Raw genomic sequence first — 20,140 nt, 5'->3', positions numbered from 1 at the left:
GTCCAGCTGAGAGAGGGGGTTTTTTTGTGAAAAACTGAGAATAGGAGGGCACCTCTTATCCGCTAAACCCAGTTTGGTGCCCCTCCTACTGTATCAACATGCTCCCCTCTCCTTAGCAAACCCTAGGGCGCATTTAAACCTATTCTTTTCCCCCTTAGCAAACCCTAGCTGCCCCCAGTTGTTTAATCTTCACCCTCCACCTCCTAATATCCACCACTCATTCTAAGGAACTCTTTTTGTAGCTTTTAAGCTGTAGGGTGCCATCCTCCTCTTTTAATCTCCACCCTTCTGCTTTAGGCACCTCAATCTCCACCATCTATATCTGGGCACCCAAATCTCAGCCCTACATAATATTGGGTGCCCTCTTCTTTTCTTCTAAGCCTTAGGATTATCCCAAAACCATCCTAACCCTTCACTAGAAACCCTAGGGCACCTATATCTTTGCTAAAACCCAATTGTCGCCTCCCTCTTTCTCTCTAATCCCAATTGTATCCACCATTCTCTATAAAAAGGACCAAGGGCTCCTGAGAAAGGGTTGGATTCTGCTCCCAAGTAAGACGAAAGGATGATCTTGAGAAGTTCAAGGGTAGAGGAAGAGGGGGATTCCCAGGCAAGAGGAGGGGTTCTCACTTGCAGTTCGCCAACACCACTACTTCCACCTCTAGATTCGGATTCCAACCATTTTACAATAGTCTTAGATTTAATTTTTGTTCTTTTATTTCCGGTTCCATTTTTTTTTCTACAATTTAATTTCATTCCGCTTAAATTTCATTTTCTTTTCTGTAGATCTAGAATTCGGCCAGGTAAGATGGAAGGCCTAGCTCGAGAAGTTTAGGGGTCAAAGGAGAGATTCAGAGACTGCTACCTCTGGTCGGATTACATACATTTTAATTAGTTTCTTTTATTTATTTATTTTTCTACACATTTAATTTTTGGCAATGTTCGAATTCTATTTTTCTAGTTGAATTAATTAATTTTTGTAATTCTATAACTCCCACTTGTGTTCTCTTTCCCGAATCTAAGTACGTAACAGTTTTTCTCTTGCTTCCTTGTGGATACGACCTGTTCTCACCATTTTACTACATTTGTAGTTGTTTGAGAATCAAAAAAAAATTCTATAAATATTACACTGGTGTTCTGAAGTGCTTAACGGCACGCTTCTAGAGACACCAGGCTGCAAGGTACAATGTTGCACTCTCTACTCACATGGATCCTGGGAATTAAAACATTTTGCAAACATTTTGTGAAACCGTAACATATCTGTATATCTCTATATAAATATATTTTGCAAAACAAATCTTAACAATTTGAAATCAACTGTCGGCAGTTAAGGTTTTCATCAGAGAGAGTGCATTCGCTAATCATTCACTTTGTCCGAGAAAGGAGTTGGTCCTGTCACTATGATCACCCACTCAGGTGAATTCTCAGACTGCCCAACATACCCAAGTTTTGACCCGGTTAAGTATCTCACTGGTTGGCATTTCAAGGACAGCCCAATATGACACATAGTGCAGTACCATAATTGAGTCTTGGGGTCAAGTGTAACATTCTAGTTTTGCCCATCTATCTCCAAGGTCTAGGGCAATATTGGAATTTGGTCCGATTTAGGGTTTCAAGAAAACCCACACTACATGTGCTTTGGGTCTTATCCTGGCAGCTGAGACAACCCACCCCAACCTTGTTGGTAGCACATTAGTGTCAGCCTTGGCAGAATATACCTCCCTAGGTTTTATCCATCGGCTGTGAAAATTCTAAACTAACACGAGTCTCATAAGTGTCTAGTTTAAGGGTATTACACAAAAACACACCAATATAACATGAATCAATTATGCACTTTATTCTTTTACTATAAATGTCAATAGGTACACCAATCTGATTGGAGCTAAGAGCATAACTGTCTAACAGCTCCCACTTGCACTTAGGTTCAATCGGGTACAATCTAGAGTCTCATACTTTTCACGTGTTTCTCAAACACTTTCTGTGTTAGTGGCTTAGTTAATGGGTTTGCTACATTCTCAGCTGAGACTAACTTCTGAATCTAGACGTCCCCTCTACCAATAATCTCCCCCAGTACATGGTACTTCCTCTCGATGTTCTTCGACTTCGAGTGGTCTCATAGATCCTTAGCCTGAGCAATGGCTCCGGTGTTGTCACACAACAGTAGATTGGGTGATGTGTTCGATGGAACTACTCCTAATTCTTGAATAAACTTCTTCATCCAAATGGCTTCCTTGGCAGCTTCACTTGCGGCATTGTATTTGGCCTTGATTATGAAATTTGTAGTCGACCCCTGTTTGTTGCCCTTCCAGTTGACTGCACAAGACCCCGTCGTGAAGATGTAACCAGATGTAGGCTTTCCATCATCTGCATTTGAGTGGAAATCTGCATCAGTATACCCCTGGATCTGTAGTGAACAACCATTGAATGCCAAACAAAACTCTTTTATCATTCTAAGGTATTTTAGTATGTGTCTCACAGTTGTCCAGTGCTCCTGACCTGGGTTATAGTAAAACCCACTGCTTGAGCAATGTTAGGCTGAGTGCATAGCATGGCATACATGGTGCTCCCTATGGCTGACGCATAGGGAGTCTCTCTCATGCCTTCAATCTCCTCGGGATTCTTGGGAGACATGCCCTTGGAGAGAATGACTCTGTGCCTGAAAGGAACATTTCCTTTCTTAGAGTTCTCCATACTGTATCTTTTGACCATCTTGTCAATGTAAGTAGACTAGGATAATCATATTATCCTCTTTGATTTATCTCTATAGGGTCGAAGTCCCAAGATGTAGGAGGCTTCTCCAAGATCCTTCTTAGATAATTGTTGTGAAAGCCACACTTCCACTGTAGTTAACATTCCTACATCATTCCTAATGACTAGAATGTCATCTACATACAGAACCAAGAACGTAACCTTATCTCCCACTATCTTCTTGTAAATATAGGGCTCATCTGGATTTGTAGTGAACAACCATTGAATACCAGACAAAACTCTTTTATCCTTTGAAGGTATTTTAGTATGTGTCTTACAACTGTCTAGTGCTCTTGACCTGGGTTAGAGTAAAACCTACTTACCACACTCACTGCTTGAGCAATGTCAGGTTGAGTGCACAGCATGGCATATATGATGCTCCCTATGGCCGACGCATAGGGAGACTCTCTCATAACTTCAATCTCCTCGGGATTCTTAGGAGACATGCCCTTGGAGAGAATGACTCCATGCCTGAAAGAAACATTTCCTTTCTTGGAGTTCTCCATACTGTATCTTTTGACCATCTTGTCAATGTAAGTAGATTGGGATAATCCTATTATCTTCTTTGATCTATCTCTATAGAGTCGAAGTCCCAAGATGTAGGAGGCTTCTCCAAGATCCTTCTTGGATAATTGCTGTGAAAGCCACACTTCCACTGTAGTTAACATTCCTACATCATTTCCAATGACTAGAATGTCATCTACATACAGAACCAAGAACGTAACCTTATCCCCTACTGTCTTCCTGTAAATACAGGGCTCATTTAGATTTTGCTCAAAGTCAAACTACTTGACCGTAGAGTCAAACCAGATGTTCTAGCTCCTAAAAGCTTGCTTAAGTCTATATATGGATCAATTAAGTTTACACACCATGTGTTCCTAACCTGTAGCAATGAACCCTTGTGGTTGTTGCATGTAGATATCTTTAGTAAGATCTCCATTTAGGAACACAATTTTGACATTGATTTGCCAAATCTCATAATCATGGTATGCTGCTACAGCTAGTAGGATCCTAATAGACTTAAGCATGGCCTGGGTTGACCTTCTGGGTTGACCTTCTAGGTTGGTTATTATCTGGAGCTTGTGGGACATCTCCCACTACCCCTAGGCTCTCCTCATCAACAACACTTTCCTGATGAAGATTGTCCAGGATATAATCTTCCTCTAGGAAGTAGACATTTTGACTACAAAACACCTTTTGTTCTTTCAGATCATAGAATAAGTAACCTACAGAGCTTTTGGGGTAACCTACAAATAGGCAACGACTGGTTTTGGGTCTTAATTTGTCCACACTTCTTCTTTTAACATGTGCCAGACACCCCTAAATCTTCAAGTGTCTTACACTTGGTTTCTTATCAATCCATAGCTCATATGGAGTCTTAGGAACGGATTTGGTTGGAACCCAGTTAAGCACGTAAATCGTAGTCTCTAATGCAAAACCCCAAAAGGATAGGTAACTCTGAGTGGATGAGAAGTGAACATACCATATCCAATAGAGTCCAATTTCTCCTTTCTAATACACTATTTAATTGTGGTGTTGTAGGAGGAGCGAGTTGTGATATAATCCCATTATCATTCAAGTAGTCCCTGAATTCGTCGGATAGATATATGCCTCCTCGATCTGATCGAAGGGCCTTAATTTGTCTCCCCAACTATTTCTTGACCTCTTTGTCTGAACTCCTTGAAGTTTTCAAAGGATTTAGACTCATGTCTCATTAGGTACACATAACCATATCGTGAGAAGTCTTCACTGAATGTTATAAAATAAACGTGCTAGTTACGTGTCCTAACATTCATGGGACCACATACATTAGTGTGTATAAGGTCAATTGTGCCTGTAGATCTTTCAGGCTTACCTGTAAATGGTCATTTCTTTATCTTACCCTGAAGGCAAGGCTCATAGGTTGGGAGATCTTCTACAGTTAGAAAATCCAAATGACCAACCTTTACCAAGCTTGTGATACGATCTATATTAATGTAGCCAAGTCGGTAATGCCACAGGCACGTAGGATTAACTACATCACAAGTTCTCTTCTTGGGGATTAGTTCCAACATAGTTTCAGTTAAGTTTGTTTCTAGAGAAGGAATGGAGAACATAGAGACCATTCTCAAGTTCTTTGTATGCGAGGAATTTGTTATTCCGTTTAATAGTAATCACATTACTGAACAAAATAGAATAACCATTTTAATGCACAATTTTGAAACTGAAACCAAATTTCATCTAAGTGTAGGTACATAGGGACAATCTTTAAGTATAATAATTCCTTCTCTGAAAACTAATTCTACAGTTCCTATGGTTGTATCCCCAAGTAGAGCTTAACTTCTCCGTCACTCAGTCTTTTGCTTGTCTTGAACCCCTGCAATGTGTTACATGCATGAGTAGAAGCTCTAGAGTCAATACACCCAAGAAGCAGAATGACCGACAAATTGGTCTCTATGACAAAACATTCAAAACTACCTTGCTTCTTAGTCTTTAGATACTAAGAAAAATTACTCTTCCAGTGGCCAGTCTACTTACAAAAGTGACAGGCATCCATGTCTTGTCTTTCTTTTGCCTTTTTTTAAGGATTTTTCTTTGCCTTCCTCCTTTTCTTACCTGAACTGCAACTTTCAACAAGCATGGCTATCAGTTTGTCATTCTTAATCAGTTCTTCAACCCTCTGCAACATATTGTTGAGTCTTGAAGGCTAACATTTAGCTTATTCATGTTATAGTTCATAATAAACTGATTCAAAGAGGGAGGCAAAGAGTTTAGGATGGCATCAACTTTGGTGACATGATCAAGCCCTGACCTGAGAGCCTCTAGTTCATTGATGTTGTCCATCATCTTTAGACAATGGTCATGAACCATTTGGCTCTCAATTCATTGATGTTGTCGAGTAGAATGATTCTACTCTTGATACATCATCCTCAGACTATCCAGGATATCCTTGGACTTCCCATTCTTGATATTCCTTCCTACGGGCCTCAGAAGCCCTATCACTTGGATGATCCGGAGTAGGGTTTTTAGAAACCTTGTCTAATTTCTCAGACATTAATACCAGCAAAAGTTTATAGAACCAGTCAACATAATTTGGGCCCTTAAGCTTGTTATCGTCCTACAATTTGGCGAACAGTTTGTTTGCCATTTCTTATAAAGGAAAGGTAGATTATTAGTCCACAATGTAAATTGATTCATGTTAACTACATAGAATCAGCTTTTAATCTCTGTTCCGTTTCCATGTGTTCATCTCTAAGATTTCTCTCCTATCTCAATGAAAAAGACTGTGATGCATGTCTCTGGAAATGTGGGAAACCACATACAGTGCATGGAGCCAACTGTTTTAGCTACATAACCCCACCACCTTCTGTAAAGGATCATATCCACTCATCTTATGAGATTTCCCTTTGGCCTCAGTCAGACAAGGTTCATTGCCATTTTAGGTTAAACCTTTCTGTCCAGTAAGTGGTAACCCATCATATTCATGAATGCCAAGGTACCGTGAGAGAGTCTTCCATTTTAGGATAGGCCCCTCCATCATTGGTCTATGGCACCCCTATCATCTTATGAAACAACTAAACAGACTCACAACAAATGGATAAATCAATTTTATGGTGCATCTCCTCGTTACTAATAAGCCCGTCTTCATTCTAATGATAGATGGCCTTTAGAAAGTTCATCATATGAATCTCCCTATCACATGCACTTATATTTTGCTGGAGGGAATGAGTAATTATGCACTAGTTCTTATTTAGATCAAACTGAAGTGGCTCCCATTAACTTTTTCAAAGTCAGATTTAGATGGGCCCTAAATGGGCTAGGGTTCTGCACGGTTCCTCTTGGGGAAGAAGTTGATGTGGGGCTCATCAAGAAAGGAGATCATCCAATGATCTTATGGGCACCATGGCAATGATGTGCATTCAGGCATAGTGTGTATAGAGAGCCACTAATCAAATGAACATGGGCCAAGTGCTTATGGCCCATGTACGTAGCACATCACACATCATACATCACATGCATGATACAAGCACATAATTGATCCAATCAATTAAATCAATCGTAAAACCCTAAATTAAATCAAGTTAAATCAATACCAGCCCATTAAAGCCCATAATATTATCTAATAACATTATCTAGGTATATGGGCTAAACTGAAAAGGCAGTTCGGCCCATATAGTAATTATGCTAAAAATGGGCTAATGTAATAACTTGTCAAAATTTGGTTTTACAAGGTGGGCCAAATTGCATCTTGTAATGGGCCATCAGACCCCTGGCCCAAATCAAATTTTTTTGGGATTGAGAATAGACCATATTGAACCACAGACCCGATCTGGGTCAAAATGGTTTGGGATCTAATGTCCATTACAAGATCCAATTCAAGATCATGATCTAGAAAATAAAAGAAACTGAGCAAGGCAATCAAGATCAGCAAGAAACGAAATCAGAGGGCTGCTGTGTGATAGTCTTGGATAATCTACAAACCTACAAGAAACAAATTAATTGCTAAAAGCATAATTGATTTCTGCAAATCGCAAATAGCAAATCTTGTATCTACAAAAAGTCTTATTCTCCTCTGCACACTTCATCAAATCTTCAGATGTAAAAAAAAAATAGAAAAACCTATTTTTTTTATTATTACATCAGATCAAATCCTATACAATTTGTCTAAAAATAAAAAGAATTATTTACAAATCAAATCAAATAGAAAAATAAATAAATAGTGTGCACAACACTTGACGCCAAAAAGATTTTGATCTCCACCACATGTGCAGCCCAAAATTCAAGAAACATCCACAAAACAATTCCATAGATATAACAGAGTAATAAAGAATTTATCTTTTAGATCATATGCCCAAAACTGGGAACCAATTCCCAATAAAAAATTGCAAATTGCACAAATCGGGTAGAACACCTTCTGCCCATTTGCTCTGATACCACTGAAGCTCTGATACCATTGAAGGGATGGGTGATCCATCATATGGATGGCCAAACCATGTAGAACGGTAGGGCAAATTTTCAAAAATTTCTTTCTCCCATCCAGGAATCCTATTCCCTGATTTATAAAAACTACATTTTTCAAGGTTCACTCTTGAAACAAATCGAACCAAATCTAAAACCAAGATTAGGGAGATGTGATGATAGTAGAATTTATCATATTTTTATCCCCAATTACTCTGTCTTTTATACTGAATTAGCACCTAATTGGACTCATATTTCTGTTCAGGGCATGAAAGAAGGCATCAAGAGCAAAGAAAGACAAATCGGATGATTTTTCACAGTTTCGACATCATCCAGTGATCTGGGCCTAACTCACATCTCTGAACTTCGAATGGGCTGATTCAAGACCCACTGGAAAGATAAGATAAAAATCCATAACTTTGATGTTTTGGGCTTTCACAGATTCTGCCTGCATCGAAGTCAAATCCAGGCCCGAAGTCGGGGAAAATTTGTAGGAAGGCCCAATCCGCGGCTGAAGCCCAATTTGCAGAGGAGGTCTATTACGAATCCAAGAACAAGAAACTAAGAAGAATCCTTCTAGATCTAAATTCTTAATGTAATCTTAGAGTGATAAAGGGATTGAGTTCAAGAGATAAAGAGATAAGATTAGAATTAGGATAGGACTTTCTATTTCTTGTAAAGAACAACTTCAAGAGAAAGTAGGAGACCACCCCCTCCCCTTTAATCTATATAAAGGAGGGGGCGGACCAGCTATAGGCATCAGGAAATCACTGAATCACTCAATTTCTAATTTGAATCAAGAAGCAATGAGCAATTAGTCAGAAGGGTTCAAGAAAGGTATAAGAATTCAAGAAATTCAACCAGAAGGTGGTGGCAAGAAGAGGAGATCTCAGCACCATGGGCGAATTCAAGAGTTTTTTCTTCCCTTTGTTTGCTTTAATTCTTCCATCATGAACTGATTTGTTTTCTTGCTAGGGCTATGGAAAGCCTAACCATGTTAATGAATATTTTTTTATCTTCTTGATTTATCCAAGATTGTGATTTCCATATAGTCTATGAATTATTGTGCTTATTGCAATTAAGAGCTTGGCCACCTCTTAATTGATTTAGGTTATGTGAATGAATTGAGAGAGGAATTCACATAAATGACAGAACAATTCATAGTGTGAATTGAATGGTATATAGATATATATATATATATATATATATATATATATACATGATTCATCTGAATTTAATGGTTTTCTTGGACTTAATGCACTTCCATCTTGAGAGCTCTACTTGAGAGATCGAAGGGTTACCTGATGGGCGTAGGTTAAGTATATCTCGAGAGAGAATATTAAATAAATTTGGGAATATCTCATCTTATGGAAATTACAATTAGTCTTGGATAATCGGACCCATCAATATTCATTACATTGGTTAGGTGGACCAAAAGTCCTAGCAATTTCATCATTTTCATATTCAATTAGTGATCACCCTTGTTTTTATTTTCTTCGTTCCATTTTTATTTTCAGTAGTTCTTGCTCAATCCTAAATTTTGATTGTCCAAATAATTAGGGAAAATTGTGATTCTAATACTTATTTTGTTAAGTCCCCGTGGGAACGATATTAATATACTACTTGATAACTAGTGCACTTGCTAGGGTTATATATTCATAGCTATCAAGTTTTTGGCGCCGTTGCTGGGGATTTAATCCTAAAATAATATCAGAACTTGTTAACCTTGGTTAATTTGGATTCTTTTTATTTTTATTTATGTTTTGTTCCTTATTTATTTATTTATTTTTATTATTTATTTTATTTTATTTTATTTGTTCAAATTCTCGTTGTGTTCAGATTTATTAGTGCATGACACACATTGGAAGAGAAGGACTACCAAGATTCAATCCTGAAATAGAAAGAACCCTTTATTTATAGAGATGCTTGCGGAGTATCCTCACCATGGAATACCGGTTTGGTATCAAAATCAGAACTTTTATAATGGCATTACCCCCCCCTAATCGATCTATTATTGATGCAGCCGCAGGTGGTACAATCATGAGGAAAACTCTAGAGGAAGCATATGACCTAGTGGAGGAGATAGTATCAAACAGCTACCAATGGAGTAATGATCGAACCAATCAGAGGGGAGTACACCACACTCCACACTGATTCCTTTGCATCCCTATCTGCACAAATTGCCAACCTAAACAAGAGACTGGATAATTTTAGTATTGCAGCCATGAATACACCATCTAGCATCTCATGCGATTTATGTGGTCAAATAGGACATACTAATTCTGATTGTCAATTAAATAGTCCTTTTATTTCCCATGAGAATGTTAATTTTAGCTCTCATGCTGGTAGGTCAAACTTCAACCCATACTCCAATACATACAACCCAGGGTGGAGGAATCACCCAAACTTTCCATGGAGTAACAATCAGCAAAAGGCACCCATGGGATTCCAACCATAGCTGCCCCACAAGAAAAAAAGAACAATCTGAAGGAAATGATCTCTAAGTTCATTAATGCCACTGAAGCAAGATTCCGAAGCCATGAAGCATCGATTAAGAACTTAGAAGTTCAAGTGGGGTAGATTGTGCGTATGTTGTTGGAAAGAAACGAGGAACGGCTGCCCGACAATGCGGAGAAGAATGCAAGAGAGCAAGTAATTGCCATAGCTTTAGAAAACGGGAAGACAATTGATGAGACCCAGAAGAATGATAAGGAAGCTGATGTGGCCGATCTGCAAAAGAAGATCATAGGGAGTACACCTAAACTGAGTTTAGATGCTATTAAACTTCCTCTCCCCTACCCTGAAAAAGTCTTGAAAGCTAACTTGGATGAGGAGGTTAAGGAGGTTTTGAACAATTTGAAGGCTAGCCAGGAAGAGTGCAAGCCAAGACAAGGTAAGGTTCATATGTTGCTGATTTCTAATAAGAGACCATTACCCTCTATTTTGCAGGCCCCTATTCCATATTTGAACCCACCCATGATGGATGGAAGGGGAGCACACTGAAAGATGTGACCACGAGAGTTAGACGATTCGGTTTATGATAGGGAAGTTTGTTTTTTCTTTTTCTTTCTATTTTTACATTTCTAGTTTAGTTTTTTTGCCCTTTCTTTGCATTTAACCTCACATTGGGGACAATGTAAGTTTTAAGTGTGGGGGAGGGGATTTAGGATTTAGGATAGAATTTAGGTTGTGTTTTAAAATTTGATTTAGGTTGTGTTTTCTGCATTTGCTTTAAAAAAAAAAATCAAAACCTCAACTCTTTTGAAATCAATAGAAACAATGTTCTAGGAAAATTTTTGTGAACCTAGTAAGGAAGTACGATCAAGGGGTACGTGACTTATCTGAAGCCATTTCCAGTTAAGCTAGTCCTAAATTCGGGTTTAAGTAAATAGGGTAAATATTTTACCAAGCAATTCAATTGGTAGGATGGAGCATAAAATGAACCTACCAACCAAGTAATTCAATAGTAGGATGAAGCATAAAATGCACCTACTAACCAACAATTTCAGATTTGAATCAAGAAGCAAGGAACAATCAGTCAAGAAGGGTTCAAGAAAGGTTCATGAATTCAAGAAACATCAAGAAGAAGGACACCATGGGCGAATTCAAGAGTTTTTTCTTCACCTTTGTTTGCTTTAATTCTTCCATCATGAACTGATTTGTTTTCTTGCTAGGGCTATGGAAAGCCTAACCATGTTAATGAATATTCTTTTATCTTCTTGATTTATCCAAGATTGTGATTTCCATATAGTCTATGAATTATTGTGTTTATTGCAATTAAGAGCTTGGCCACCTCTTAATTGATTTGGGTTATGTGAATGAATTAAGAGAGGAATTCACATAATTGATAGAATAATTTATAGTGTGAATTGAATGGTATATAGAGATATATATACATGATTCATCTGAATTTAATAGTTTTCTTGGACTTAATGCACTTCCATCTTGAGAGCTCTACTCGAGAGATCGAAGGGTTACTTGATGGGCGTAGGTTTAGTATATCTCGAGAGAGAATATTAAATAAATTTGGAAAAATCTCAGCTTATCGGAATGACACTTAGTCTTGGATAATCAGACCCATCAATATTCATTACATTGGTTAGGTGAACCAAAAGTCCTAGTGATTTCATCATTTGCATATTCATTTAGTGATCACCTTTGTTTTTATTTTCTTTGTTCCAGTTTTATTTTCAATAGTTCTTGCTCAATCCTAAATTTCAATTGTCCAAATAATTAGGGAAAACTATGATTCTAATACTTATTTTGTTAAATCCCCGTGGGAACGATATTAATATACTACTTGATAACTAGTGCACTTGCTATGGTTATATATTTATAGCTATCAAGATGAATATCTAATACGGAATCCATGAAAAAAGCTCATCCCAACGTAGGTGTTCACTCCCAAAGAGGTTATCAAATTTGCCTCCACTGAAGATGACACAGCGAATGTTGAGGCTTGATCAACAAGAAGGGTTCTTCAGCAAGAACTTGTGATTCTACAACAAGAATTGTGTAGGGTTGTGTAAGCACGACATCAAATTGTTTCTTCACCAAGAAATAATATCAAGAATAGTTCTTCATCACTCCATGAGGTGGAGATCGAACTAGGTAGGGTGGTAAGAGCAGAGGAAGAAAAAGATTGTAGAGAAGAAGTAATCTTTCTGTGGAATTGGCCCCCTTATTTATAACCTTCTCTGGATTAGCTTCCTAATCCAATTAGGAATGAGTTTCTTGATCCAAATCTAATATTTGGATCTGGACTCTCAAGTTGGATAAGACTTATCTTATCCAAATGCTAATCCTAATCAAGTTGTAAACCCAAATTCACCCATTTAATTAAATCACTTAAGTCTATTTCGAAATGGGCCTTAGGCCCATTAAGTCACAGTGCTAGCTTTACCCTTTAAATGCTGGCTAGTTTGGCTCTCTTTGTATAGTGAGGGACCCTAGCATTGATCTACACATTAGACACATGAGTTCAGCCCAGCCTTTGTTACAAGGCCGAGCCAAATTCATTGCAGAACACAGTGAACCCCTAAGTCTCAGTATGGGCTTTTAATGGGCCCAACATTTACATTAAATGGTCCTTGGGTCTAGCCACCTGATGAAGGCCCAAGGACTGTGGGCAGATGCAAGTTTAGCCCATTAGGTATAACCTTCAATGGTCTTACACCTAACCTCTCAACCTATAATGATCAAACACTGCCCGACAAGAGAGGACCTCTCCCTTGGCTGCAAGGTACAGTGTTGCATTCTCTACTCACATGGATCCTGGGAATTAAACATTTTGTAAAACCATAATATATATTTATATCTCGCTCTATATATATTTTGCAAAACAAATCTCAACAATTTGAAATCAACTACCAGTAGTTCAGGTTTCCATTAAAGAGAGTGCATTCCACGATCATTCACTTTGTACGACAAAGGAGTTGATCTTGTCACTATGATCACTCACTCAAGTGAATTCTCAGACTGCCCCAACATACCCAAGTTTTGACCCAATTAAGGTTTTGACCCAGTTAAGGATTTCAATGATTGACATATCAAAGACAACCCAACCTGACACCTAGTGTAGTACCATAACTGAGTCTAGGGATCAGGTGTAACATTTCAGTTTTGCCCATCTGTCTCCAAGGTCCAAGGCAATATTAGAATTTGGTCCAATTCAGGGTTTCAAGAAAACCCACACTACATGTGCTTTGGGTCTTACCCTGACAGCTAGGACAAGCCACCCCAACCTTCTTAGCAGCACATTAGTGCTAGCCTTGGTAGGATATACCTCCCTAGGTTTATCCGTCGATTATGAAAATTTTAAACTAAAATGAGTCGCATAAGTGTCCTATTTAAGGGTATTACACAAAAACACACCAATATAACGTGAATCAATTATGCACTTTATTCATTTACAATAAATGTCAATAAGTACATCAATCTGATTGGAGCTAAGGGCATATCTGTCTAACATGCTGCAGGTCAAGAACACATGGTGCGTAAACTCAACCAATCCATTTATGGACTTAAGCAAGCTTCAAGAAGTTGGAACATTTGGTTTGACTCTATTGTCAAACTGTTTAACATTGAGCAAAATCCAGATGAGCCCTGTGTTTATAGGAAGACAATGAGAGATAAGGTTACGTTATTGGTTCAATATGTACATGACATTCTACTCATTGAGAATGATGTAGGAATGTTAACTACAGTGAAGGTATGGCTTTCGCAACAATTTTCCATGAACGATCTTGGAGAAGCCTCTTATATCTTGGGACTTTAACTCTATAAATATAGATTGAAAAGGATAATAGGATTATCCTAGTCTACTTACATTAATAAAATCATCAAGAGATACAATATGGAGAACTCCAAGAAAGGAAATGTACCTTCCAGGCATGAAGTCACTCTCTCCAAGGGTAGTAGGTCTCCCAAGACTCCTGAGGAGATTGAGGGCATGAAGGAAGTTCCCTATGCCTCAGCCGTAGGGACCATCATCCATGCCATGCTATGCACTTGGCTAGACATTGCTCAGGCCGTGAGTGTGGTATGTAGATATCAATCAAACCTAGGATAGGAACACTGGACAACTGTGAAAAAAATACTCAAATACCTTCAAAGGACAAAAGAGTTTTGTCTGGTATTCGGTGATAGTTCACTATAGATCCGGGGTATACCGGTGCTGATTTCTAATCAGACCCAGATGATAGAAAGTCTACATCTGGTTACATCTCTAGGATGGGGTCCTATGCAATAAGAAAAATAGTCCATGACCCAGGCCAAGCTGCCTAATGGATGAAGTTGTTCATCCTACAATTTGGAATCCTACCAAATCACCCATTCCACTATTATGTGACAACATTGGATATTTGGGAGATTGTTGGTAGAGGGGACATTCAGATTCAAAAAGTAGCATCAGCGGAGAATGTGGCAGACTCGTTGACTAAGCCACTAACATAGAAAGTGTTTGAGAAACACATGGATAGTTTGAGACTGAGGCTTGTACCCGATTGGACCTAAGTGAAAACCAACCACAGGCATATCAAGTGACTAAGGGCCAAACCACTAATGCTTCCTCTTTAAAGGGTGATTCTTCTACTAAGGGTGTGTAGGTACATGTTCACAACGACTGCAATAGCACATAAGGCACTAAACCAATGCTACAAAACACCTGTGACAATTTCACAACTTAGGACAGATTTGCAATGAACTCAAAGACATAGAATCGATGACGAACTCATAGTCGCCATGGACCTGCGGTGAGCCCAAAGCCATCACGAGCTTGCAATGATCTCAGAGTCATAACAAATCAGTGACGAACAAAAAATATAATGACTAGCCAACATCACTCGTAACAGGATGCATAATAGGATTAGGAGATACATGTAAGACTAGCATTGACATCATCCACACCATGTCTGTAGGAGACCCGTAAAAGGATGTAGCATATGTGTATTATGAGAATCATTAGACGTAAGGAAACCTCATCTTGGAAAGATCTCATAAGACATGTGGCAAAACCTTAGTAATGTCTCCCTAACAAATAACAATGAATCAAAGATTCCCTTTCCAAGTGGGAATCAAATTCTTTTGGCTCCTTCTTTTCATAATGTCGGGATCTCTCCCTATAAAGGGAGACATGAATCATAACAAACATACGACTTTGTCGACAAAAGCCCTTCTTAGCCTACCCTTGCTCGTAGCCTTCCTTCATGTAACCTTACCACACTACTCACATTAGAATCTTTGGTTATCCCTTGATCATGAAGGATAGCCGCCCATAGTATCAGCCTTTCCTTTGTTCTAGAAGAGTAGTACAATGAGCACGAAAACATCAACCTAGAGGTTGGGGACCAGATCGGTCAAGAGTCCGCCAAAAAAGATGACATTGAAATCTTGTCCAACAAGGTATGTAACTTTGAGGCTCATTTCGATTGGATAGAATAGATGAAGGCCAAGTTGAGAAAAACCTTGCAACTACTTTTCCAAAAGACATCTACAACTAAGCATTCCCCATTCACCCCTGTCGGTCCTTCTGTATTTGTCCCTGTTAACTACACCCATAAACTTGAACCCTGGCATAAATGAGCATCGACCCAAAACCAACCCTACGCCTACACCAGATGCGACTTAGAGAACTTGTTTCTCTCCCATAGGACAACATGTTGATGGAGGCACCCATCAACCGCATTGAACTAAAATAGTATGTCCAAGGCCTAATGAAAGAAAGCCACAACAAAACCCAATATGCACTTGTACTCCAAAAGCCCTATTCTAACTGCATCATGTACAAACCATATCCCTCTAGTTATGTCCCACTGCGGCAATGCCATAGCATGACGGGTAGAAGGGAGGCCCGCAAGAGCATGTTAACAAGTTCGAGGATGTGTTGGCATCATTTGCCTTAGATGGAGATCTGAAGGTTAAAGAGTTCTCCAAGTCTTTGACTGGACCAGCATACACGTGGTTCATCTATCTGATCATGAGGAGTATAGACTCGTGGGTGGAATTGGCAAAAAAGTTTCTTTCTAAATGGTTCACCCTAGAGCAGAGGTTGACGATGGCAGACCTACACAACACAGAGCAGCATGCTGGGGAGGACCTTCTAGCTTATATCATGAGGTTCCAAAAATTCAATCATTCGATCTTTGATGAGCACGCGACTGAGAAGAGCTTCATTGAACAGTGCATGCAATGAATGCACCCAGCCTACAGAATAGGCATTGAAAATATTGAAGTCGAGACCTTTAATAAGCTGTGGAAGTGCATAGAAAGAACAATGTGAACTGTCACGAACACCGGGTGAATTTGGATTTGCAAAACACACAAACAAACAGAAATTAAATCTAAAAGATTGCTGAAATAAAAGTAGCAAGAAAAAAAATAAAGAAAATAAAATGATGGTTGATCAGATCCAGTGGTGGTAGCTGCAAATTTGCTGGACTGCTTGCAGGAACCCCTCCTGACAAGATTTGGGCATCCTTCCCTTCTGCAACCCTTGAATTCCACAAGAAACCTTAGCCTTGTGAACTGGGTGAATTGACCAATCCTTTCTCCAGAGCCCTTGGGGTCCTTTTATAGAGAAGGGTGGATAAAATTGAGATTAGAGAGAAAGAGGGGGTGACAGTTGGGTTTTCACAGACATATGGGCACCCTAGGGTTTAGAATGGAGGATTAGGATTGTTCTAAGGTGATCCTAAGGCTGAAAAAAAAGGAGAGGGTGGCCAATATTATGTAGCATTGAGATTTATGTGCCTAGAATTGGATGGTGGAGATTTAGGCGACTAGGGCTGAAAGGTGGAGATTAAAAGGAGTGGGTGGCACCGTAGGGTGAATGGTTGAGATAGAGAATGAAATAAAGGGCTGAGATCTAGTGGCCAAAGGCTGAATGGTGAGGATTAGAAGTTAGGTGGTGCCCTAGGGTTAGAATGCACTCAAAAGAGGGTGCCCTAGAATGGAGGGTGTGTTAGACAGTTTTGTATGCCCTTAGCTTCAATCTAATTTGATGTACTTTTGACATTTAGTGTAAATAAATAAAGTGCATGTTTGATTCATGTTGTTTGGTATAATTCTGTGTAAGACCCTAAAACTGGACACTTATAGAGACTCGTGTTAGTTTTAAATGTTCACAGCCATTGGATAAGTTTGGGGAGATTTATCCTACCAAGGCTGATACTGGTGTGCCACCAAGTGTTGGGATGACCTGTCTCGGCCACCAGGGTAAAACCCAAGGCACATGCAGTATGGAATTACTCAAACCCTTGAACCAGACCAGATTTCCAGTGTTGCCCTAGACCTTGGAGACAGATGGGCAAAACTGGAAAGTTACACCTAACCCCAAGACTCGATTATGACACTTCACTAGGTGTCGGATTGAGCTGTCTTTGATATGCCAAACAATGAGATCCTTAGCGGGGATCAAAACCTGCGTATGTTGGGACAATCTGAGAATTCATCTGAGTGGGTGATCATAGTGACAGGATCAGCCCCTTTGTCGGACAAAGGTAATGATTGGGAATGAACTCTCTCTGATGGAAACCAAACTACTGGCAGTTGATTTCAATCGTTGGAATTTCGTTTTGCAAAATTAGTATATATATATATATATGTATATCTATGGTTTCAAAAATGTTTGCAAATGGTTTTAATTCTCGGGATCCATGTGAATAGAGAGTGCGGCACTGTTCCTTGCAACCGAGGGAGAGGTCCTCTCCTGTCGGGCAGTGCTTGATCATTAAGGGCTTAGAAGTTAAGTGTAAGATCATTTAGGATAGTACCTAATGGGTTAATCTTGCACCTGCCCACAGTCCCTGGGTTTTTATAAGATGGTTTGGCCTAGGGACCACTTAATGTAAGGTTTGGGCCCATAGGGTCCATGTGATGGGCTCAGGGATTTACTGAGCTTTTCAGTGAATTCGGCTGGGCCTTGTAATAAAGGCTGGGCCGAACCCATGTGGCTGGTGTGTAGATCAATGCTTGGGTCCCATGCCATACAAAGAAACCCAACTAGGCAACAGATTGGAAACTAGTTAAGCATTGAACACTTAAATGGGCCAAAAGCCCATTTCGAGATGGGCTGATATGATCACCCATCTATGGGGCATATCTGGGATTAAAGTTAGAAAAGGATTGGGCCTTTTAACCTTATCCACTATGGGAAACCAAATTCAAATCAGATTTGAATATGGTAACCTCGTGATAAGATCAGGAGTAAGCTAACTTAATCTGCAGATAGGATTAAGATCATCCCTTATCCAAATACTGATTTGGATTGGGATAACTCCTAATTAGGAGGTTTCTTAATTAAGAAGAAAGGAGGAGAAACCCTAAGAGAGATCAATATCAGATTTCGAATAGGGTTTTTGTGCAAGCAAGAAAGCATCCTGCGAATAGAGATTGGATCTCATATACTCCAAAAAGAAGAGAAGCTATTCAGCCATCTTCATCCCAGGAGTTCTCCTCCTGCCGCCGTCATTCATCCTTACAAGATTCGACCTTTGAAGAAGAAAGAAATCAAGAAATTGTTTCTTGAGACAGCTTTGCAGAAAAGACTGAAAAGATCTGGTGCTCAAAGTTTCCAGAGGATTCTTGCGAAGGATCCAGTGTGTAGGATGCACTCTACTGGTTCTGTTCCACATACAGCTGTCATCTTCAGCCGGAGCGGATCTTGGTGTCCTCTTTGGGTGTGAACACCAACTTTGGGAGATACTGCTTCTCTGGATTAGGTATAATTCCTCCCTTTCCTTTTGGTTCAGATCTGGTTCGATTATGGTTCAAGTAGGATCCTTGAATATTGTATTCTAAATTTAGGGAATATGATTCCCAGTTGGAAGAAGGTAGGAAAATTTTTTAAATTCACCCACCCATTCCGTAACCTTCATGGCATCCATTAGATGGATCCTACCATTCTTTCAGTGGTATCAGAGCCACAGGTTCGAATCTTGAACCAAAAGAAAATCAGATCTGAACCTGCGTAGATGGACAGAAGATAATCTGCCAAGGTTTGCGCAGATTGTTTTCTTTATTTCAAGAAACTGTTTCTTGTTAAGGGCGACTGATCTGAAATTAATTTTTGTTAAATCCAAAATTTATTTAGAATTGTTCTTTATTTATTTTGATTTAATGGACTGTTCGAACCTGGAGATCGCAGTGCTGATTTGGCGTAGATGGTCTGTGCACCCTTTTTCCCTTTTATTCATTCATTTTATTCAATTCGGTCTGTAAATATTTTTTTTATATTATTTTCTAGACTGAATGTATAGGATTTGACCAAGAATGTAATTAATTAATAGAAATAGGATTTCTGTAATTTTTTTTTTCTTGATTAAAGAAGAAGGAAGAAGAAGGCGACGCTGGAGATTTGCAGATGGAGAAATCGCTTTCTCCGATTTGCAGTTTGTGAAACTGCAACCCTAGTAATTAACCTCTGTTTTGCAGGTGGTGCAAACAGTCCATACTTGATTTATGATTGTTTAAAATTGAAATGATTAATTTCAGATCTTTCATGGATTAATTCTTGAATTGAAAACCAGTTTCGGACAATTTTAGACTAGATTGGACCAAAACTGTTTGGATCGAATCGAGGGTTCGAAGGGGACTGTTTTCAGTCCAATTTTCTCCCTCTTGCAGTTCCAAATCTGATGTCCAACTACAAGGATTAATTCGGCCCACCTGTAAAGCCCAGTTTTAAAAGGTTAAAACTGCAGAAGCCCACTCTTGTGAGGAAAGTCGTATGGGCCGAATTGCTATCTGCGATTCAGCCCATACACCTAGTAAACATTAATTGTTAAGGTTATGCTTTTAAATGGGCTGTTCAATGGGCTTTACAATAGTTAATTGATTGGATCAATTCTTCCTTCACATGTGATGTTTGGATGTTTGATGTGCTACGACCATGGGCCATAAGCACTTGGCCCATGATGACTTGTTATGGCTCTTATGCACACCATGGTTGAATGCA

The sequence above is a fragment of the Nelumbo lutea genome, chromosome 5 (genome assembly GCF_056320005.1).
Source record: "Nelumbo lutea isolate HS-2025 chromosome 5, American lotus-T2T, whole genome shotgun sequence".
In the NCBI taxonomy this organism is placed as follows: domain Eukaryota; kingdom Viridiplantae; phylum Streptophyta; class Magnoliopsida; order Proteales; family Nelumbonaceae; genus Nelumbo; species Nelumbo lutea.
Note: the sequence above shows the minus strand (reverse complement) of the source record.